This window comes from Ixodes scapularis, unplaced genomic scaffold, assembly GCF_016920785.2.
Source record: "Ixodes scapularis isolate PalLabHiFi unplaced genomic scaffold, ASM1692078v2 PGA_scaffold12__126_contigs__length_90152505, whole genome shotgun sequence".
In the NCBI taxonomy this organism is placed as follows: domain Eukaryota; kingdom Metazoa; phylum Arthropoda; class Arachnida; order Ixodida; family Ixodidae; genus Ixodes; species Ixodes scapularis.
Window position 1 is genome coordinate 59,328,684 of NW_024609838.1, and position 24,767 is coordinate 59,353,450.

The window sequence follows — 24,767 nt, forward strand, 5'->3', positions numbered from 1 at the left end:
CTTCTGCAAAAACTAGTCGTCGGAAGGAACAAAAGCTTCTGGCGTTTTGGTTCTGAACCAGGGGCCCATTTAGGAAAATAATTAAAGTCCAGGATAATTAAGTTGTGTATTATTTTTGCGAAATTAACTTTTTTAATACTTTGTTTGGAGGCATTCTTTAAATGAGAAAATTGCTCAGCATTACCGAAAAACACCAAATCAACAAATATCAGAATGATAGGCGGCACGCGAAGCATTTTACGGATTTCTGAAAAACCGCACAAATTCGACGAGTTTCGGTTTGCTATAGGAGCGCATCTCGGCCCCGGCGGCACCGCGCCCCGTGGTGAGATAGTGCAACCAGACTCTGTTGCGTCGCGCGATGACAGCGGAGCAGAAGTTGGTTGCACTATCTCTCCACGGGGTGCGGTGCCGCCGGGGCCGAGATGCGCTCCGATAGCAAACCGAAACCTAAAAACCCTTCGAATTTGTGCGGTTTTTTAGAAAGCCGCAAAATGCTTCGCGTGCCTTTTATCGTTCTACACTTTGTTGATTTAGTGTTTCTCGATGATGCTCAGCAACTTTCTAATTTAAACCATGCCCTTAAATGCAATATTAAAAAGCTAATTACGCAAGAAATAATTAGAAACTTAATTATCCCGGACTTTACTAATTTTCCTAAATGGGCCCCTAACCCAGGACCAAAACGCCACAAGCCTTTTTTCGTTGCGGACGCTAGTTCTCGCAGGAGCGATTCGGCCTGAGTTCTCTGAAACACACTATATATATATATATATATATATATATATATATATATATATATATATATATATATATATTGTGAGGACTGGTAGGCAGATAAAGAATGTAAAAAGGTTTCATCAAAAGACAACTGAGTTAGATGGCGGCATAACGCGCCGAGGCGACCAAGAACAACTGCACGCGCCAGTTCTTGAGCGCAAGGGCACGACGATTGCCAGACCGAATTGCGGGTTTTACCGTCTGCCACACATCCCACCCCTCTTTTAACCAATCCTGGTTCTCTTGAACTGTTCATTCCTCATAGTCATCAATCCATCTAGGCTGCTGGATGTGGCCCCGTAGACTACTAGAAGTTGACGGTGGCTCTTCTTCGCAAGACGTATTTTCTGCTAGGCCCTGCTTTCCGGCTACGTTGAAATCCTTGAGCGCGGTAGAACTGTAGACTCGCGGGTTATTCCTAAAGGGCGGTACCCTCGTGAAAGTCTTATTATTGTTGCTAGCGTTACTGAACGTGGAGCTCGCGGAACGTTCTGGCTTCACGGTCGTTGTCATCCGAGGCGGCTTCTTCGTCTTGGCTCTCCACAAGTCTGACTCGGGAACCTCCTTAGACCTGTGGATCGTCATGCCAGTCGGCTTGGCCTTTGTCTGCGTGGTTTCTCGCTTGGGCTGCAGAAGCGGCAGGCAGTCGTCCGGGGTCCTGTATGACCTCACGGAGACTGGAAACGGGGTATCCTTCGGTTTGCACTGGAAGATGCCCGATCTCGGCGGCGGGCCCAGTAGGTTCGACATCGTCGAAGCCGGCGACTGGCTCTTGGTGGAAGATCCGGACGGATTTGGCTTGTCAGCCGCCGCTGCCGCGTACCGATAGGGTTGACGACTGTAAGGAACGGCGTCTGGAATAAGGTCAATGACATGATCGGTTCCCTTGTACAGGCCCAGGTCGTTAGTGGCGAAAAGTGGAATGGGTTGTTGCAGGACATGTTGAACTGCGGCGGACTCTTCTGGCTGTAGCTGTGTTCCAATCTGGGTATCACACAGAATGGAACTCATCTTATTGGTCTGAAGATTATTTGTGTCAGACGTCTTTTGATGGTCACTTCCTTGCTGAAGCAATCTTTTATGGCATGCCAAAGCTAACCACGGTGGCTGGTTGGCATCTGGAAGAGGTTCAAGCTGGAGACCTCCTGTCACTGGGATTGTCGATGTAGCTGATGGTAGTGTCGTGGTGCGGAGGAGAACAGCATTGGACATCCTCGGCAACCCCTTCTCTTGGCTTATCAAGGCAACACCTGTGCTGGGATGTCGAATCTCAGTCGGGTTAGGTGGTCTCACGAGAAGTTCTGCGTGCGCTGCTTCAAACCAGTCCTCGCCGAGGATCAATGGCAGGGGATTGCGTGCAAGAACCATCACCTCAACGGCTGCAGAGATGGGTCCTACAGAGATGCGGGTGCACAGTGTACCCGATGGGACGACCGTGCCACCACCAACGACGGCAGTGGGTGGATTTGTCCACGGTAGCAAGCTTGAGGATTTGACGACATCGTGCGACAGTATGGTCAGCTTGGACCTACTGTCCGGGAAAGCGTCAATTTTCCCGATGGCAGGAATGTGGGCTTGGATCACTGCACACTGGATCAGTGAGCCCTCAAGCGAATTAGGGTCTTGAAGGCACGACATGGAAGAGATATTGGCCGTGGAGTTACCTGACTGACGGTTACGTGAAGTCCTTGCTTCAGTACCCTTGGCAGAGAGGTGACCCTTCTGTCGGCAGTTGTAGCACATGGCGTTCCTCAAGTCTCGGCCGGGACGGTAGGCGGGGGCTCCATGTCTGGAAGTGATCGTAAGGTAGCGAGCATCCTGTTCATCTGGTGGGAGAGATGAAATGCGTGACGGCGATGCGGGCATGTGGTCAGCTCTGTCTGAAATGCTTGCTGCGAGTGAACTCTGCGTAGATGCCAGATACGGCTTGGCAACTGGAGGCTTGGAGTTTGAGTTCTTTGCGTGGCTCGGTCGAAGAATGAGGTGGCTTAATGTCCGGTCAAGTTCTGTGACAACGTCCATGTACGTAGCGACTGTTGGAGGGCGTTGCGCTGCAATGGATGTCGCCAAGTGTCCGTCCTGAACCCCTTGAATAGCATACCAAATAGGTTGGACGTCAGTCAGATCGACCGGGCACTTGGAGATGAGCTTTAATTTTGCTAGAGAGTAGTCCACCAGGCTCTCTCCCCGTAACTGTGCTCGAGAGGTAACCTTGTGCTGCCACTGCAAGAGGGATAACCTGTCGTCAAACTGCGCTTTGAACGCGATCTTGAAACTATCCCATGTTGATCACTGACGGCCAGTGACGACTTTCCAGTCGGCTGCCGGGCCACGAAGCTTCCCGAGGGCGACTGCGAGCAGCGTCGAAGGTTCCCAGGACGCCAGTCTTTGTGTTCGTTTCAATTCCTCAATCCAGTGTCGGGCCGAGATGCCTCCGTCACCGCTAAAAGTCGGCAACGACGCGGACAAATCTGGGAGAGTCGTTACTTGAACGGGGGCAATTGGGCGTTGAGACACGTTGAGCAATTGTTGCAGCAAGCTTGTCATCAGCTGCGTACTTTTGCGCTGGGTCAAGAGTCCGAAAAGGCAATGACTCTTGCGAGCAATGGGCGGAAGTCGGAGGGTCGGGAAGGAGCAATGCCGGTGGCGTTGGCGGTCTGTTTTGGGCGATGCCAGCGAGGAGGCGGTGGATGATGTCCTCCTGGGTTCGGGTAAGTTTAAGGTTCCGACGAAGTAACTCATTTCGGAGAAAAACCACCGTAAGTCCGGCGAGGTCGTCGGCCGTAGCTTCGACCGAATTTATAAGTGGCATGGCGGTTGGCGGGCACTAGGCGGGCTTGCGTTTGCGGGCGGGTGAAGTACGAAGGGCAGGCAGGGCGGGTTACGCACTTCAGACTGTAAATTCAGGCAAGACGAGCAGGCGGTGCGGTCGGGCGAGCGGCGGTCGGTGTCCCTGGCATTGTTGGCTGTCGACTGCGCAAAATGTGAGGACTGGTAGGCAGATAAAGGATGTAAAAATGTTTAATTAAGAGAAAACTGCACGCGCCAGTTCTTGATCGCGTGGGCACGATGATTGCCAGACCCAATATTGGGTTTTGCCGTCTGGCTCACAATATATATATATATATATATATAGGGTTTGTTTTTTACATGCACTAAATTTTCAACAAAAAAAAGGGAGCGTGAGATGGAGTAATTTAAGCCCTGGGGAAGTGTTTGTGGCCATGGCGGCCTCTAGAAAAAAGGTGAAATTAGGTAATTAGTGAGCTAATTAACTAAAATGTTTCAATTAAATTAGCACCCAACATCAGCGGTTTTTCTGCATGATGCCTGCCGTGTCTGGGAGCGAAGCGATAGATCGTATGACCGCAGCCTGCAAAAGGACGCATCACTCACCCTTCGGACGGGGTTCGGTGGTGGCATGACGTGCGCAGCACGCTTCCGCGTTCTTTTACTTCAGATCGCTGTTGTTGCATGGGCCGGTGAACCAATGTATCATCGTCAAGCCTCGGAACCGCGCGGATCGAGAGAAGGCCACCAGTTTTCATCGTAGCACCCAACATCAGCTGTTCTTCTGCATGATGCCTGCCGCGTCCGGGAGCGAGGCGGTACATCGTATGACCGCAGCCTGCAAAAGGACGCATCACTCACGCTTCGGACGGGGTTCGGTGCTGGCATGACTTGCGCAGTACGCTTAGGCCTTCTTCTACTTCAGATCGGTGTCGTTGCATGGGCCGGTGAACCGATGTATTATCGTCAAACCTCGGAACCGCGCGGATCGAGAGAAGGCCACCAGTTTTCATCGTAGCACCCAATATCAGCGGTTTTTCTGCATGATGCCTGCCGCGTCTGGGAGCGAAGCGGTACATCCTATGACTACAGCCTACAAAAGGACACATCACTTCCACTTCGGACGGGCATCGGTGCCGGCATCACATGCGCAGTGCGCTTACGCCTTCTTCTACTTAATATCGCTGATGTTGCTTTGACCGGTGAATCATTGCATCATCGTCAAACCACGGAACCCCGCAGATCGGAAGAAAGCCACCAGTTTTCATCAAAGCACCCAACATCAGTGGTTTTTCTGCAAGATGCCTGGCGTGTCTAGAGACGAAGCAATACATCGTATGACCACAGCCTAAAAAGGAGGAATCACTCACACCTCGGACGGGGTTCGGTGCTGCCATGACTTGCGCAGTACGCTTAGGCCTTCTTCTACTTCAGATCGCTGTTGTTGCATGGGTCGGTGAACCAATGTATTATCGTCAAACCTCGGAACTGCGCGGATCGGGAGAAAGCCACCAGTTTTCATCGTAGCACCCAACATCAGCGGTTTTTCTGCGAGGTGCCTGCCGTGTCTGGGAGCGAAGCGGTACATCGTATGACCGCAGCCTGCAAAAGGACGCATCACTCACACTTCGGACGGGGTTCGGTGCTGGCATGACGTGCGCAGTACGCTTACGCCTTCTTCTACTTCAGATCGCTGCTGTTGCATGGGCCGGTGAACCAATGTATCATCGTCAAACCTCGGAACTGCGCGGATCGGGAGAAAGCCACCAGTTTTCATCGTAGCACCCAACATCAGCGGTTTTTCTGCATGATGCCTGCCGTGTCTGGGAGCGAAGCGGTACATCGTATTACCGCAGCCTGCAAAAGGACGCATCACACACACTTCGGACGGGGTGCGGTGGTGGCATGACTTGCGCAGTACGCTTAGGCCTTCTTCTACTTCAGGTCGCTGTTGTTGCATGGGCCGGTGAACCAATGTATTATCGTGAAACCTCGGAACCGCGCGGATCGGGAGAAAGCCACCAGTTTTCATCGTAGCACCCAACATCAGGGGTTTTTCTGCATGATGCCTGCCGCGTCTGGGAGCGAAGCGGTACATCGTATGACCGCAGCCTGCAAAAGGACGCATCACTCACACTTCGGACGGGGTTCGGTGCTGGCATTATGTGCGCAGTACGCTTACGCCTTCTTCTACTTCAGATCGCTGTTGTTGCATGGGCCGGTGAACAAATGTATTATCGTCAAACCTCGGAACCGCGCGGATCGGGAAAAAGCCACCAGTTTTCATCGTAGCACCCAACATCAGCGGTTTTTCTGCGTGACGCCTGCCGTGTCTGGGAGCGAAGCGGTACATCGTATGACCGCAGCCTGCAAAAGGACGCATCACACACACTTCGGGCGGGGTTCGGTGCTGGCATGACGTGCGCAGTACGCTTACGCCTTCTTCTACTTCAGATCGCTGCTGTGGCATGGGCCGGTGAACCAATGTATCATCGTCAAACCTCGGAACTGCGCGGATCGGGAGAAAGCCACCAGATTTCACCGTTGCACCCAAAATCAGCGGTTCTTCTGCGAGATGCCTGCCGTGTCTGGGAGCGAAGCGGTACATCGTATGACCGCAGCCTGCAAAAGGACGCATCACACACACTGCGGACGGGGTTCGGTGCTGGCATGACGTGCGCAGTACACTTACGCCTTCTTCTACTTCAGATCGCTGCTGTGGCATGGGCCGGTGAAGCAATGTATCATCTTCAAACCTCGGAACCGCGCGGATTGGGAGAAAGCCACCAGTTTTCACCGTAGCACCCAAAATCAGCGGTTCTTCTGCGAGATGCCTGCCGTGTCTGGGAGCGAAGCGGTACATCGTATGACCACAGCCTGCAAAAGGACGCATCACTCCCACTTCGGACGGGGTTCGGTGCTGGCATGACGTGCGCAGTACGCTTAGGCCTTCTTTTACTTCAGATCGCTGTTGTTGCATGGGCCGGTGAACCAAAGTATTATCGTCAAATCTCGGAACCGCGCGGATCGGGAGAAAGCCACCAGTTTTCACCGTAGCACCCAACATCAGCGGTTCTTCTGCGTGATGCCTGCCGTGTCTGGGAGCAAAGCGGTACATCGTATGACCACAGCCTGCAAAAGGACGCATCACTCACACTTCGGACGGGGTTCGGTGCTGGCATGACGTGCGCAGTACGCTTAGGCCTTCTACTTCAGATCGCTGTTGTTGCATGGGCCGGTGAACCAATGTATTATCGTCAAACCTCGGAACCGCGCAGATCGAGAGAAAGTCACCAGTTTTCATCGTAGCACCCAACATCAGCGGTTTTTCTGCATGATGCCTGCCGTGTCTGGGAGCGAAGCGGTACATCGTATGACCGCAGCCTGCAAAAGGACGCATCACTCACACTTCGGACGGGGTTCGGTGCTGGCATGACGTGCGCAGTACGCTTAGGCCTTCTTTTACTTCAGATCGCTGTTGTTGCATGGGCCGGTGAACCAATGTATTATCGTCAAACCTCGGAACCGCGCGGATCGGGAGAAAGCCACCAGTTTTCACCGTAGCACCCAACATCAGCGGTTCTTCTGCGAGATGCCTGCCGTGTCTGGGAGCAAAGCGGTACATCGTATGACCACAGCCTGCAAAAGGACGCATCACTCACACTTCGGACGGGGTTCGGTGCTGGCATGACGTGCGCAGTACGCTTAGGCCTTCTTCTACTTCAGATCGCTGTTGTTGCATGGGCCGGTGAACCAATGTATTATCGTCAAACCTCGGAACCGCGCAGATCGGGAGAAAGTCACCAGTTTTCATCGTAGCACCCAACATCAGCGGTTTTTCTGCATGATGCCTGCCGTGTCTGGGAGCGAAGCGGTACATCGTATGACCGCAGCCTGCAAAAGGACGCATCTCTCACACTTCGGACGGGGTTCGGTGCTGGCATGACGTGCGCAGTACGCTTAGGCCTTCTTTTACTTCAGATCGCTGTTGTTGCATGGGCCGGTGAACCAATGTATTATCGTCAAACCTCGGAACCGCGCGGATCGGGAGAAAGCCACCAGTTTTCATCGTAGCACCCAACATCAGCTGTTTTTCTGCATGATGCTTGCCGCGTCTGGGAGCGAAGCGGTACATCGTATGACCGCAGCCTGCAAAAGGACACATCACTCACACTTCGGACGGGGTTCGGTGCTGGCATGACGTGAGCAGTACGCTTACGCCTTCTTCCAATTCAGATCGCTGTTGTTGCATGGGCCAGTGAACCAATGTATCATCGTCAAACCTCGGAACTGCGCGGATCGGGAGAAAGCCACCAGTTTTCACCGTAGCACCCAAAACCAGCGGTTCTTCTGCGAGATGCCTGCCGTGTCTGGGAGCAAAGCTGTACATCGTATGACCACAGCCTGCAAAAGGACGCATCACTCACACTTCGGACGGGGTTCGGTGCTGGCATGACGTGCGCAGTACGCTTAGGCCTTCTTCTACTTCAGATCGCCGTTGTTGCAAGGGCCGGTGAACCAATGTATTATCGTCAAACCTCGGAACCGCGCAGATCGGGAGAAAGTCACCAGTTTTCATCGTAGCACCCGACATCAGCGGTTTTTCTGCATGATACCTGCCGTGTCTGGGAGCGAAGTGGTACATCGTATGACCGCAGCCTGCAAAAGGACGCATCACTCACCCTTCGGACGGGGTTCGGTGCTGGCATGACTTGCGCAGTACGCTTAGGCCTTCTTCTACTTCAGATCGGTGTCGTTGCATGGGCCGGTGAACCAATGTATTATCGTCAAACCTCGGAACCGCGCGGATCGGGAGAAGGCCACCAGTTTTCATCGTAGCACCCAACATCAGCTGTTTTTCTGCATGATGCTTGCCGCGTCTGGGAGCGAAGCGGTACATCGTATGACCGCAGCCTGCAAAAGGACACATCACTCACCCTTCGGACGGGGTTCGGTGCTGGCATGACTTGCGCAGTACGCTTAGGCCTTCTTCTACTTCAGATCGGTGTCGTTGCATGGGCCGGTGAACCAATGTATTATCGTCAAACCTCGGAACCGCGCGGATCGGGAGAAGGCCACCAGTTTTCATCGTAGCACCCAATATCAGCGGTTTTTCTGCATGATGCCTGCCGCGTCTGGGAGCGAAGCGGTACATCTTATGACCACAGCCTACAAAAGGACACATCACTTCCACTTCGGACGGGGATCGGTGCCGGCATCACGTGCGCAGTGCGCTTACGCCTTATTCTACATAATATCGCTGCTGTTGCATTGACCGGTGAATCAATGCATCATCATCAAACCACGGAACCCCGCAGATCGGAAGAAAGCCACCAGTTTTCATCAAAGCACCCAACATCAGTGGTTTTTCTGCAAGATGCCTGGCGTGTCTGGAGACGAAGCAATACATCGTATGACCACAGCCTAAAGAGGAGGAATCACTTACACTTCGGACGGGGTTCGGTGCCGGCATGACGTGCGCAGTACGCTTACGCCTTCGTCTACATCAGTTCGCTGCTGTTGCATGGGCCAGTGAACCAATGTATCATCGCCAAACCTCGGAACCGCGCGGATCAGAAAAAAGCCACCAGTTTTCATCGCAGCACCCAAAATCAGTAGTTTTTCTGCAAGATGCCTGGTGTGTCTGGCGGCGAAATGGTACATCGTTTGACCACAGCCTGCAAAAGGACGAATCACTGACACTTCGGACAGGGTTCGGTGCCGGCATGACGTGCGCAGTACGTTTACGCCTTCTTCTACTTCAGATCTCTGTTGTTGTATGGGCCAGTCAAGCAATGTATTCTCGTCAAACCTCGGAACCGCACGGATCGAAAGAAGGCCACCAGTATTCATCGCAGCACCCAAAATCAGCGGTTTTTCTGCAAGGTGCCTGGCGGGTCTGGCGGCGAAGGGGTAACTCGTATTAACCAGAACCTACAAAAGGGCGCATCACACACACATCGGACGGGGTTCTTTTAAAACTAGGCGCTCTGAAACAGGATAGATGGATGGAGGAATGGATGCATAGCGGCAGTTGGACCAGTGACTTGCGCCACCTGGCCATATGTTTTTTTTTTCTTACTTCAGACTATATTGTTTAAGCTTGTTTACTCAAATTTAACAGCTATTTGTTTATTTATATAAAATAAAATTCCGGGTGCATTTTTTTCCCCTCAAAATTGAGACCAAATATTGCAATATGCCCCTCTTCTGAAATATATAAACATAAAAAAAAAGGACATGCCGCGTGTTTTAGGTTGTGCTCTTAACGAGGGAAGAAGGCACGCGTGGCTGCAACTTTGGGTTGTTGTGACGCTTAGAGTATATCGATTATGTTTGCGCTGAAAGCCACCAGTTTTCATTGTAGCACCCAACATCAGCGGTTTTTCTGCATAATGCCTGCCGTGTCTGGGAGCGAAGCGGGTACACTCGTATGACCGCAGCCTGCAAAAGGACGCATCACTCACACTTCGGACGGGGTTCGGTGCTGGCATGACGTGCGCTGTACGCTTACGCCTTCTTCTACTTCAGATCGCTGCTGTTGCATGGGCCAGTGAACCAATGTATCATCGTCAAACCTCGGAACTGCGCGGATCGGGAGAAAGCCACCAGTTTTCATTGTAGCACCCAACATCAGCGGTTTTTCTGCATAATGCCTGCCGTGTCTGGGAGCGAAGCGGTACATCGTATGACCGCAGCCTGCAAAAGGACGCATCACTCACACTTCGGACGGGGTTCGGTGCTGGCATGACGTGCGCAGTACGCTTACGCCTTCTTCTACTTCAGATCGCTGCTGTGGCATGGGCCGGTGAACCAATGTATCATCGTCAAACCTCGGAACCCGCGCGGATCGGGAGAAAGCCAGCAGTTTTTCACCGTAGCACCCAAAATCAGCGGTTCTTCCGCGAGATGCCCTGCCGTGTCTGGGAGCGAAGCGGTACATCGTATGACCACAGCCTGCAAAAGGACGCATCACTCTCACTTCGGACGGGGTTCGGTGCTGGTCATGACGTGCGCAGTACGCTTAGGCCTTCTTCCACTTCAGATCGCTGTTGTTGCATGGGCCGGTGAACGAATGTATTATCGTCAAACCTCGGAACTGCGCGGATCGGGAGAAAGCCACCAGTTTTCACCGTAGCACCCAAAATCAGTGGTTCTTCTGCGAGATGCCTGCCGTGTCTGAGGAGCGAAGCAGGTACATCTGTATGACCCACAGCCTGCAAAAGGACGCATCACTCACACTTCGGACGGGGTTCGGTGCTAGGCATGACGTGCGCAGCTACCGCTTAGGCCTTCTTCTACTTCAGATCGCTGTTGTTGCATGGGCCGGTGAACCAATGTATTATCGTCAAACCTCGGAACCGCGCAGATCGGGAGAAAGTCACCAGTTTTCATTGTAGCACCCAACATCAGCGGTTTTTCTGCATGATGCCTGCCGTGTCTGGGAGCGAAGCGGTACATCGTATGACCGCAGCCTGCAAAAGGACGCATCACTCACACTTCGGACGGGGTTCGGAGCTCGCATGACGTGCGCAGTACGCTTAGGCCTTCTACTTCAGGTCGCTGTTGTTGCATGGGCCGGTGAACCAATGTATTATCGTCAAACCTCGGAACCGCGCGGATCGGGAGAAAGCCACCAGTTTTCATCGTAGCACCCAACATCAGCGGTTTTTCTGCATGATGCGTGCAGTGTCTGGGAGCGAAGCGGTACATCGTATGACCGCAGCCTGCAAAAGGACGCATCACTCACACTTCGGACGGGGTTCGGTGCTGGCATGACGTGCGCAGTACGCTTAGGCCTTCTTTTACTTCAGATCGGTGTTGTTGCATGGGCCGGTGAACCAATGTATTATCGTCAAACCTCGGAACTGGGCGGATCGGGAGAAAGCCAGCAGTTTTCACCGTAGCACCCAAAATCAGCGGTTCTTCTGCGAGATGCCTGCCGTGTCTGGGAGCGAAGCGGTACATCGTATAACCACAGCGTGCAAAAGGACGCATCACTCACACTTCGGACGGGGTTCGGTGCTGGCATGACGTGCGCAGTACGCTTACGCCTTCTTCTACTTCAGAACGCTGTTGCTGCATGGGCCGGTGAACCAATGTATTATCGTCAAATCTCGGAACCGCGCGGATCGGGAGAAAGCCACCAGTTTTTATCGTAGCACCCAACATCAGCGGTTTTTCTGTATGATGCCTGCCGTGTCTGGGAGCTAAGCGGTACATCGTATGACCACAGCCTGCAAAGGGACGCATCACTCACACTTCGGACGGGGCTCGGTGCTGGCATGACGTGCGCAGTACGCTACGCCTTCTGCTTCAGATCGCTGTTGTTGCATGGGCCGGTGAACCAATGTATTATCGTCAAACCTCGGAACCGCGTAGAGCGGGAGAAAGCCACCAGTTTTCATCGTAGCACCCAACATCAGCGGTTTTTCTGTATGATGCCTGCCGTGTCTGGGAGCGAAGCGGTACATCGTATGACCGCAGCCTGCAAAAGGACGCATCACTCACACTTCGGACGGGGTTCGGTGCTCGCATGACGTGCGCAGTACGCTTAGGCCTTCTTTTACTTCAGATCGGTGTTGTTGCATGGGCCGGTTAACCAATGTATTATCGTCAAACCTCGGAACCGCGCAGATCGGGAGAAAGTCACCAGTTTTCATCGGAGCACCCAACATCAGCGGTTTTTCTGTATGATGCCTGCCGTGTCTGGGAGCGAAGCGGTACATCGTATGACCGCAGCCTGCAAAAGGACGCATCACTCACACTTCGGACGGGGTTCGGTGCTCGCATGACGTGCGCAGTACGCTTAGGCCTTCTTTTACTTCAGATCAGTGTTGTTGCATGGGCCGGTGAACCAATGTATTATCGTCAAACCTCGGAACCGCGCGGATCGGGAGAAAGCCACCAGTTTTCATCGTAGCACCCAACATCAGCGGTTTTTCTGCATGATGCGTGCCGTGTCTGGGCGCGAAGCGGTACATCGTATGACCGCAGCCTGCAAAAGGACGCATCACTCACACTTCGGACGGGTTTCGGTGCTGGCATGACGTGCGCAGTACGCTTACGCCTTCTTCTACTTCAGATCGCTGTTGTTGCATGGGCCGGTGAACCAATGTATTATCGTCAAATCTCGGAACCGCGCGGATCGGGAGAAAGCCACCAGTTTTTATCGTAGCCCCCAACATCAGCGGTTTTTCTGTATGATGCCTGCCGTGTCTGGGAGCTAAGCGGTACATCGTATGACCACAGCCTGCAAAGGGACGCATCACTCACACTTCGGACGGGGTTCGGTGCTGGCATTACGTGCGCAGTACGCTACGCCTTCTTCTGCTTCAGATCGCTGTTGTTGCATGGGCCGGTGAACCAATGTATTATCGTCAAACCTCGGAACCGCGTAGAGCGGGAGAAAGCCACCAGTTTTCATCGTAGCACCCAACATCAGCGTTTTTTCTGCATGATGTCTGCCATGTCTGGGAGCGAAGCGGTTCATCATATGACCACAGCCTACAAAAGGACGCGTCACTCACACTTCGTACAGGGGTTCGGTGATGGCATGACGTGCGCAGTACGCTTACGCCTTCTTCTGCTTCAGATCGCTGTTGTTGCATGGGCCGGTGAACCAATGTATCATCGTCAAACCTCGGAACCGCGCGGATCGGGAGAAAGCTACCAGTTTTCGTCGTAGCACCCAACATCAGCGGTTTTTCTGCATGACCCAGGCAGCACACAGTATTGGGCCAACATTGGATTTGATGTGGCAAACAATGGCCCAACAATGGCCAAACTGAGCCATATGTTTCCCAATATTGGAAACACATTGGACAATAATGGACTATCAAAGCCAATGTTTTTCCCATATTGGTGATACGTTGGCATAGGCTGTTCAACATTGGACTGTCAAAGTCAATACCTTTCCAATATTGGATATATGCCGGTATAAGTTGTCCAATATTGGACTGTCAGAGCCACTGGCTTTCAGATATTGGCTATACGCCGGCATAAGCTGTCCAATATTGGACTGTCAAAGCCAATAGCGTTCCTATATTGGATATACACCGGCATAACCTGTACAATATTGGACTGTCAGAGCCAATGGTTTTCCGATATTGAATATACGTTGGCTTAAGCTGGTTAATATTAAACTGTCAAAGCCAAGAGTTTTCCAATATTGGTGATGTCTTGGTATAGGCTGGTCATTATTGCACTGCCATAGCCAATGGCTTATCGATATTTGTGTCGCCTAGGATATAGACCCGCGACCCTCTTTTTGTATTGCAGAGGTAGGAAATTGGAAAAGAGTCATCCATGAGCTCGAACGGGCGAGAATTTTATTTAGCCAACAATTCATGGGGTGTACGTCGCCGGCGCTTTACAACCGCGATCACAAATACGTCCTTAGCTGCCTATACGACTATTGCAGTTTTTTTGCCGGCTGCTCTCCATTCGCATATCCTCACCTCGGCGTTGACAACTTATTTCCGTTTTTTTAGATTTAAGTATTTTTGTCTTTCCCAATGTATTTTGTATGTATACGTAGCGTTAACGTCTTCTCTTTGTCCGTGCCCCTGCCATGTTTGTATTTCTTTCTGCGTGCTCTATTTTTTTATATTTAATGTTTCTGTGCATATTTAATCATTGTCGACGCAGGTGTCAACAAACATAAAGCCGCCGCTTACGCCGCAACCGAAGTGACTCTCAGTTTTACGAGAGTATATCGCGCTATAAAGTCATATATTAAACACAAGTGAAGTTTCGAGAGGGTTGCTTCGACTGCCAGTGCACATGTCATCAGTGTAGGCAGAGCAACGACGTAGCAATCGCGACGCGAGAGCACACTGAACCTCGATCTGGCCGACCGTGCTCGCTCTGCGGAAATGTGAGCGTGGGACCTCGAGCCTCGTTAGCTTACTGAAGCTGCTAGACGCTACTTTGTTGTCGCGAATCATTTGCCCTTCGAACAATCGCGAAGCCGTTGCGCTCGGAGTACCATACCCAGCATCTTTCAGAAACCGTTCGCGCAGCATCGCAACCTTCTGTCGGCGAGCGACGGCGATTCATCCTGTGCTGCAATTCGGACGATGTGCTGTTCGGGGTGTCTTTTATGTGTAGCTCTTTCGTAAAAATATTGCAGTTTAAAAACGCGAACCTAACGGTGTACAAACAGTTTTAAATGGATTGATAAAAATATATTTATGTATTTATAGATATATTTGTGTACATAGTGCGCAAAAAATAGTCGCGCTTAGTTCTTCATTCTAAATTATAACGTGGGTCATACGACGTAAAACATACTGTTTTCAAATCTGCCCCGTTAGAACCCCTTTTGGGCTGGAGAGCTTCTTTAGAAGTTCAAAAGCTGAAATTCAAGGAGCTGTCCTGTTAAATCGGTATTGACAGCAGGGTAGACGTTATGCGTGTTTAAGGCCAATCGTGTCTCCGGTTAGGGTCACGTGACTACAGTCTTGAAGCTGGTGATACGGCAGAGCACGGAACCTGCCTAAAGCCCAAGGTCACGCATAACATCTACTGCACTATCAACCTTTGGTAGAAGTGACAAATTTTCTCGCTGTGTTCATTGTTGAGATGTCCCTGAAGATTAGCCTTTGTAAGCGCACCCCACCCCCATTCTGGCCTGCTTGCTTTGTAATCCTTCTCTCTTTTTTTCTCTCTCCCTAAGCTGAAGGCGCGGTAGACGTTGCGTACTCGCCGAACCAATGAATCGTACACGTTTTATCGCTTCAATCCGCTCTCTGTGCGCGGGTAACAACAGACGCGTGATCACGTGGTTTGACGGGTGACGCATTAGCCGTTGACAAACTGAATGCCTGCGTCGCGAAGACCGGACCTAGTTTCGCGTGTGATGCGGCCTGCGGGGTGCGGGCCCGCTGTGGATTTCGCTTCTGTGGTAAATGGTATCTCGTTCGAAAAGTCCTACCCGTGTCGATTTCTTCAAAGAAGCCCAAGACATTCTTGTGAATCGTTTAGTGTTCGGTTCGGCAAATGGCAGCGTGTGCTACATCGTGTTGAATCTTCACGGATCACTTCCTACTGGTTTTTGTGTTTGAGTGGTTTTTCTGGAGTGCCCGTGTTGATATTTATGTCGGATTACATCTTTCAAGACCGGTATTTTCAAAGTAAGTGCGCTGCAACCTACTTGGTGATCATTTACCGTTTTTGTATGGGTAATCTTCCGGATAACCTCTAGAATTGGTCAGGGCCTATCTCCTGGCAGCCGGGAGAATAATTTTCCCGCAATCTTACCGACAGTCGCCTGCCATTATCTGTCTGAAATAATGTCACAACTGCAGGTAGAATACCGATTTTTTATTCTTCCTGCGTTTCGCAAAAACACGTTTTGTGGCGACCTTTTCGTCGACATTTACGTTTCATCGACATGCTTTACGCGAATTGCGCTCTGTAGGGGCATTTCAACGCACGTGTATTCCTGAGGCGCAACGTTACCTCGACATGCGTTATGCGAATTGCACGCTGTAGGGGCATTTCAACGCACGTGTATTCCTGAGCCGCGTGCTCATCGAACCAGCCCACCCTTTCACGCCGCTTCATGCTAAGTCTAAAGCGGTTCCTTGCAAAAAAAAAAAAGATGGGAAAAAACGTATTTTGAGTTTTTTTTTATGAAACATCGCGTGTTGATGAAACGATCTGTCTATGAAATGTCGTTCGATGAACTGATTGCACCGCCTATGAGGCGCGACTACTGGTAGTATTTTGGGAAAAAAATTCTTCAAGCTGCCGGGAGACTGGACACTACCCAAGAATTATCCCGGCTGTTGTTTGCTTTGCAATATTCTTAGTTTCATCACAATTGAATAGTACCTCTTCGCTATTACAAATTGCTGAGTTTGTGCTTGTCTACAGAATAAGCTGTGTGTAATAAACTTTTAGGAGATTTTAAAACAATCCCTGGTGTTTGTTTACCTTCCTTTTTGCAAACAACTTGGCGAATGCACTTGCAAAGAGCTGGGCGAGTGCAACGGTGGCCAAAAATCAGCATGACGGCCAACATTGCATCGGGTCGCGCTTCCAGTGTTGTCCAATATTACGCCGGTCTTTGCCAATGTGGGACCACCTTGGCTGGAACCATGGTTTAGCAATGGCTCAACATTGGCACCAATGATGGGGCCGACATTGGCTGGAACGATGACTGAACAGTGGCCCAACATTGCAACCAATCACTGGGCCAACGTTGGAAAGAGTAGCGCTTCCAATATTCTCCGATATTGAGGGCGGTCTTTGCCAATGTTAGGCCAATGTCGCACCGACATTGGTGTGCCGCCTGGGGATGTCTGCCATGTCAGGGAGCGAAGTGGTACATCCTATGACCACAACCCGCAAAAGGATGCATCCCTCACACTTTGGACGGGGTTGCGTGCCGGCATGACGTGCGCAGTACGCTTTCGCCTTCTTGTACTTCACATCGCTGCTGTTGCATGGGCCGGTGAACCAAAGTATCATCGTCCAACCTCGTATGCGCGCGGGTCGGAAGAAACCCACCAGTTTTGATCGCAGCACCCAACATCAGCGGTGTTTTTGCAAAATGCCTGGCGTGTCTGGCGGCCAAGCAATACATCGTATCACCAGAGCCTACAAACGGACGCATCACTCACACTTCGGACGCGGTTCGGTGCCGGCATGGCGTGCTCAGTACGCTTACGCCTTCTACTTCAGATTGCTGCTATTGCATGGGCCAGTGAAGAAAGTTATCATCGTCAAACTTCGGAAGCGCGCGGATCGGGGGGAAAACTAGCAGTTTTCATCACAGCACTCAACATCAGCGTTTTTTCTGCAAGATACCTGGAGTGTCTGGCGGCGAAGCGGTACATCGTTTGACCACAGCCTGCAAAAAGGCACCTCTCTCACACTTCAGACAGGGTTCGGTGCCGGCATGACGTGCGCAGTACGCTTCTGCCTTCTACTTCAGATCGCTGCTGTTGCATGGACCGGTGAACCAAAGTATCATCGTCGAACCTCGGAACCACGAGGATCGGAAGAGAGCCACCAATATTCATCGCAGTACACAATATCAGCCGTTTTTCTGCAAGATTCCAGGCGTGTCTGGCGGTGAAGCGGTACATCGCATGACCACAGCCTACAAAATAACGCATCACTCACACTTCGGACGGTGTTCGGTTCCGGAATGACGTGCGCAGTACGCTTGCGCCTTCTACTTCAGATCGCTGCTGTTGCATGGACCGGTGAACCAAAGTATCATCGTCAAACCTTGGTACTGCGCGGATCGGAAGAAAGCCACCAATTTTCATCGCAACACCCAATATCAGCGGTATTTCTGCAAGATGCCTGCCGTGTCTGCAGTGAATCGGTACATTGCATGACCACAGCCTACAAAATAACGCATCACTCACACTTCGGACGCGGTTCGCTGCCGGCAGGACGTGCGCAGTACGCTTCGGCCTCCTACTTTAGATCGCTCCTGTTGCATGGGGCGGTGAACCAATGTATCATCGTCAAACCTCGGAACCGCGCGGATCGAAAGAAAGCCACCAGTTTTTGTCGCAGCACCCAACATCAGCGGTTTTTCTGCAAGATGCCTGGCGTGTCTGGCGGCTAAGTGGTACATCGTATGACCACAGCCTCCAAAAGGACCCATCACTCACACTTTGGACGAGGTTCGGTGCCGGCATGACGTGCGCAGTACGCTTACGCCTTCTACTTCAGACCGCTGCTCTTAAATGGGCTGGCGAACCAATGTATCATCGTCAAACCTCGGAGCCGTGCGGATCGGAAGAAAGCTACCCGTTTTCATCGCAGCACCCAAAATCAGCTGTTTTTCTGGAAGATGCCTGGCCTGTCTGGCGGCGAAGCGGTACATCGTATGACCACAGCCTGCGAAAGGACACATCACTCACACTTCGGACTAGGTTCGGTGTCGGCATGACGTGCGCAGTACGCTTAAACCTTCTACTTCAGATCGCTGCTGTTGCATGGACCAGTGAACCAATCTATCATCGTCAAACCTCGGAACCCTATTGAAAATTCTCATGTGTATGAGAAACTTTTGTGTCCAGTAAACACATATGAATCATTCAAGATATATAAGAACATATAAGGACCATATAGGAACCACATACGAACTACAGAAGAACTATATGAGATATATAAGAAAATGGAAGCACCATAAAACAAAAGTTTAAGGAGTTTCTTATACCTTTTTTTATGGTTCTTATTCATCTTATATGGTTCTTGTACGGTTCTTATACGGTTCTTATATGTTCTTATATATCTTGTATGATTCATATGTGTTTATTGGACCCAAGAAGTTTCTCATACACATTACTTTTTCACTAGGAAACCGCGCGGATATAAAGAAAGCCACCAGTTTTCATCGCAGCACCCAACATCAGCGGAATTTCTGTAAGATGTCTGGCGTGTCTGGCGGCGTAGCGGTACATCGTACGACCGCAGCATACAAAAGGACGTATCACTCACACTTCGGACGGGGTTCGGTGCCCTCATGACGTGCGCAGTACGCTTAAGCCTTCGACTGCTTCAGATGGCAGCTGTTGCATGGGCCGGTGAACCAATGTATCCTCGTCAAACCTCGGAACCGCGCGGATCGGAAGAAAGCCACCAGTTTTCATCGCAGCACCCAACATCAGCGATTTTTGTGCAAGATGCCTGGCGTGTCTTGCGACGAAGAGGTACATCGTATGACCACACCCTACAAAAGGACGCATCACTTACATTTCGGACGGGTTTCGTTGGTGGCATGACGTGCGCAGTACGGTTAGGCCTTCTTCTACTTTAGATCGCTCATGTTGCATGGGCCGGTGAACCAATCTATCACTGTCAATTATCGGAAACAAGCGGATCGAAAGAAGACCTCCAGTTTTTGTAGTAGCACCCAACATCGGCGGTTTTTCTGCAAGGTCCCTGCCATGTCTGACGGCGAAGCGTTACATCGCATGACCACAACCCACAAAACGACGCATCACTGACACTTCGGACGGAGTGCGGTGCCGGCATGACGTGCGCAGTACGCTTATGCCTTCTACTTCAGATCGCTGCTGTTGCATTGGCCGGTGAACCAATGTATCATCGTCAAACCTCGGAACCCCGCGGATCGGAAGGAAGCCACCAGTTTTCATCGCAGCACCCAACATCAGCGTTTCTTCTGCAAGATTCCTGGCGTGTCTGGTGGCGAAGCTGTACATCGTATGACCACAGCCTACAAAATGACCCATGGCTCACACTTCGGCCGGGGTTCGGTTCCTGCATGACGTGCGCAGTACGCTTACTCCTTCTTCTACTTCAGATCGCTGCTGTTACGTGGGCCGGTGAACCAATGTATCATCGTCAAACCTCGGAACCGCGCAGATCGAAAGAAAGCCAACAGTTTTCATTGCAGCATCGAACATCAGCGGTTTTACTGCACGATGTCCGGCGTGTCATGCGGTGAAGGAATACATCGTATGACCACAGCCTACGAAAGGACGCGTCACCCACACTTCGGACAGAGTTCGGTTCCGGCATGACGTGCGGAGTAGGCTTACGACTTCTTCTACTTTAGATCGCTGCTGTTGCATGGACCTATGAATCAATGTATCATCGTCAAACCTAGGAACCGCGCCGATCGGAAGAAAGCCACCTGTTTTTTATCGCAGCACCCAACATCAGCGGTTTTTCTGGAAAATTCAAGGCGTGCCTGGCTTCGAAGCGGTACATCGTATGGCCACTGCCTACAAAAAACGCATCACTCACACTTCGGAGGGAGTTGGGGTCCGGCATGACTTACACAGTACGCTTACGCCTTCTTCTGCTTCACATCACTGCTGTTGCACAGGGCGGTGAACTAATATATCATTGTCAAACCTCGTATCCGCGCGGAACGGAAGAAAGCCACCAGTTTTCATCGCAGCACCGAACATCAGCGGTTTTTCCTCGCGTAGCGAATAGGGATTCGACGTGTCATCGTTCGGCATATCCGAAAACTAAAAAGGAGGATCCAAACAATAAGGACAAATTAACTTATGCCAAACTTATAATAAACGGTAACTGCTCACTTGGAATGCTATAAAAGAGGACGTTGTCGGTTGGAAGCATGCTTGATGCCCAAATGCTACTAGGAATATTGATTGCAGAATTTGTACAGTGATGGTATTGAATTGCAGAAGTGTGAAGTAAAATGCGGAAGATTTGTCGGGATTGATTCGCTGTGGAAGCTGATATAGTTTTCGGAACAGGGTCTGGTGTTAAATTGTTCTATATCAGATCATGAGTTATTTCCTAGCTTGTTCAACGCCTTTAGAAAAGATAGGTCATCACAGAGTTGAGGGGTCTTTATACTGGTGCACAGTTTCTTGAGAAGCAATGAACTAGATGTGCCAGGTAGTAGTGTTTTGTCACTTTTAGTGTAGTGTTGATTTGCCTGATGATAACCATTTCACGGTGGGAATGTTTTACAGACCCCTTAGCACTGATACTACTACTATTCAGGTGCTTCACAACCTAGTACCTAGAATTTCCAATAATTGCGTCGTGATTGATGGCGGTTTTGATTTGCCAGATATTGCATAAAGCGATCAAGACTGTACATGTAGAACCATGAGTCGGCTGAACTTGATCTTAAGTGGATGGTGGACTACTTAGCTCTTACGCATTATGTTCCTTAACCTAAACAAAACTCAAATATTATTCACCTGTTTTTTTTGTATTTACCCAAACAATACTATCATTCCTACCAAGGAATGATAATATTGTTAAATAAAAAAAATGGTGTTAAAAAAAATGTCATACCTGGTAGTTATCATAGTGATTTTGTTTTGACGCTTGGCTTTCGGGTTTCCCGCAAAAACTTTAGTACAAGTAGAAATGTGTTGTTTTACGAAAAGGGAAAATTATGAAGGGTTGAGTTCCGAGCTACATAATCACTTAATCTAGTTTGAATGTCTTGTAGATTAAATCAGTGTGCATGATGCATGGGGTTTTATTTAAACAGAATTCTCAGTTTAACAAAAAAGTATGTTCATAGATCGAAGCTAAAAAAAAAGAGAGAAACCCTAGATCACTGGTAGCCCGCTCCTCCTGATAAAGAAGCGCAAGCGAGTGTACCCGCGGTTTAAGAAGACCAGCTAGCACACAAGGTAGATAAGTTAAAATAACTCCCGTTGAAATAAAAGATTCCAGCAAGGCAAGCTATAGAAAGTTAAATCAACGGCTGGAGGACGGGAGAAAAGCTACTAACAAACAGCTCGAAAATTGTGAGGCGCTGCGGCAATAATCAGCTGGGTATAGAATATGTTGTGGTTAATAACGAAACAATCGCAGTGATCAGAAAAAAGCGGAAGCCTTCAATAAACATTTTCATTCATTTGTTTTACCTACTGATAATGTAACCTATGATAGATGCTCAAATTCGTTCAGAGTAATGCCACAAATGCGAACTTTCCGTTGGAGGTGTGTTGCGACTTCTAAAAATCTTGATGAAACTGAAGCATTAGGCCAAGATGGTATCACACCGAGAATGTTAAAACATTGTGCAGACACAATTGCCACATTCCTTTTGTAATATATAATTAGTAGTTGAATGATCCTTCTTTACTAGAAGACTGTAAAGTTGAACACTTACTGACTATGCACAAGGGCCCAAAAGGGAAATTAAAAATTACAGCCCAATATCAATAACGTCCATATGTTGTAAATTACTGGAGCATTTTTTTTACTCTAACACTATAAATCATCTTAAATTTAATTACTTTCTTGAGTCACAACACTGCTTTTAAAACGGATATTCATGCCCCACACAATTGACCGAGCTATATCACGATTTGGTTACGAATGTTGACGGAGGCGCAAAAATTGACTGTGTTCTTAGATAATATTAAAATCCTTTGAGACAGCATCACACACACTCTTATTAGACAAATTAGAGCTCCTAAACCTAGAGACTGCCATACATGAGTGGATAAAAGCATATATATAATTACGTTGTCAATGCTTTATTTTGATTAGTGAAACCTCTAATTTTATTCAGGTTATATCTGGCGTTCCGCAAGAACCTGTTTTGGGACTGTTGTTATTTTTAATATTTGTTAATGATAGTAAAGATGGTCTGAATTCAAAAGTACGATTGCTTGAAGATGATTATGTCTGTTCATACACGTATAACAGACGATAAGAATCTCCCACGGTTGTATGCTGACCTGAGTCCAAAAGAGATTTGGTGCAAAACGTGAAAGAGGAAGCTCGATGTTTAAAAAAAAAATGTGTCCATGTCAGTTTTACCCACACAACCAAGAAGGAAAATGACATTTGTATGACTTGAATAGGGAAGTTGTATCCAAGAACTAAGCCGTTAAATATCTAGGTGTCACACTATCAGCTGACTACTTAGAACGATCACATTGATGGTGTTGTAAGAGGGCCGGCCGAGCGATCAGATTCTTGACCCGAAATATTAAAGGTCCAATAAAACTATTAGGATCTCGCCTACTTTAACTGTGTTCGAGCAGTTTTGGACCGCGCCTGCACTGTCTGGGTCCCTCCGCGGCAAAACGATGTTGTTACACTAGAGCGAATTCAAAATCGTGCAGCTCGATTCGTCGTGACGCGGTACGAATGTTATGAGAGTATCACCACCATGAATAAAGAGTTAGGATTGTACCCATTGGCCCAACGACGAAAGAATTTGCGCGTGAAGCTTTTATACGGTATCTATGATAAAACAGACATTAAGTGTTCATCCTATCTATTACCTCAAGATTACATATTCAAAAGAAATTATAACAAATATAAAATACGCGAACATATCACCAATATGTAATTTGGCAAAAAAGGTTTTTTTTTTTTTGTAAAATTCATTAGGTATTGGAATGGGAATGCCTTGTCTTGTAAAATGGTTTTTGCCGCAAATGCTCGACCGTCTTTATCGTGTTTATTTGCACCCTGTGAGAATGCCTGATGGCGCTGCAGGACAACAATGAATACGGATCAAAAAATCCAGGTTAGGCGATCTGAACAAACAATTTCTCGAGGGAGCGCCAGCGCACTTGCACGAAACTGTGATAACTCTATAAGCAGCTAAGGACGCTTTTGCGATCGCGGGCGTATAGCACTCAAATTAAACGATTAATTAAGCAGGCTAAATAAACTTTGATGTTGGCATTTACATAACCTTAAATTAAAGATTTCTATATTAATAGATGGTTTTACAATATCGAATGTGACGCGCTCGCTCGTCCCCAGGAAGCGCATGAATGACTCTCTTCTTTTCTACCGTTATATTGGTAATAAGAAGGTCAAAGGTCTATTGTGAAGGCGACATAAAACCAGTGTCATACACGTTCCTCAATAAAGAAGAACGAATGCTCGTTCTTCGTTCCTTCTTATTTTGAAACACGTTCCCGTTACAAGTTTCATCTGGTACAGTTAAAAGAACGGAAAGTATCGGGACATGCACGTTACATTTCTATTTTTCTAATTACCATATTTATTCCAATTAAAGTTATATATATATATATATATATATATATATATATATATATATATATATATATATATATAACTGAGAAGAAAACACCCTTAGTGAAAAACAGCAACAACGGACGATTTAATCTTCGACGTTTCGCCGGAGTCCGGCCTTCGTCAGGAAGAACTTTTACAGATGAACGCGGGTGGTATTTATACAATGCTACGGTCGAGTCCAAATTTCGGAGGGGTGACGATTGAAGCTTTCGAGAGAGGGAACCGTAGGGCAGTTCTTATCCGGGTGTCGAAGCTTGACGGTCGGTGCCAAGTTTCAAAGTCGGCGGGATGACGGTTGTAGCTTCTTGAGAGGGGGAGCAGGGTGACCTTGTGTCCGGGCCGGCAGCGGTGACCTATATAGACGATAGCGTACAATAGACGAAAGTTACACGCGCAACCTAAAATGCTGTCTCAAAAAAAAAAGGCGGCACGGTCACTTGTGTGCATGCACGCATGCATGAGTCAAACCTGGAAGGGAACAATGTTAAACCTAGAAGTAAAAAGAAATACAATAGATATCGGAACCTAGAAATAAAAGAAAAGTTGATGGTCCAGTTCCGGCCCCAAACACAGTACCACTGTTAACAACAAAATAAAAAAAAAGTGTTTTTTGATTGCTGTTGCTATTCGTCTGTTAGCATTTTAATCGATGCCAGAGTACCGGGGCTTTCATTTATTCCGTGTTTAATAGT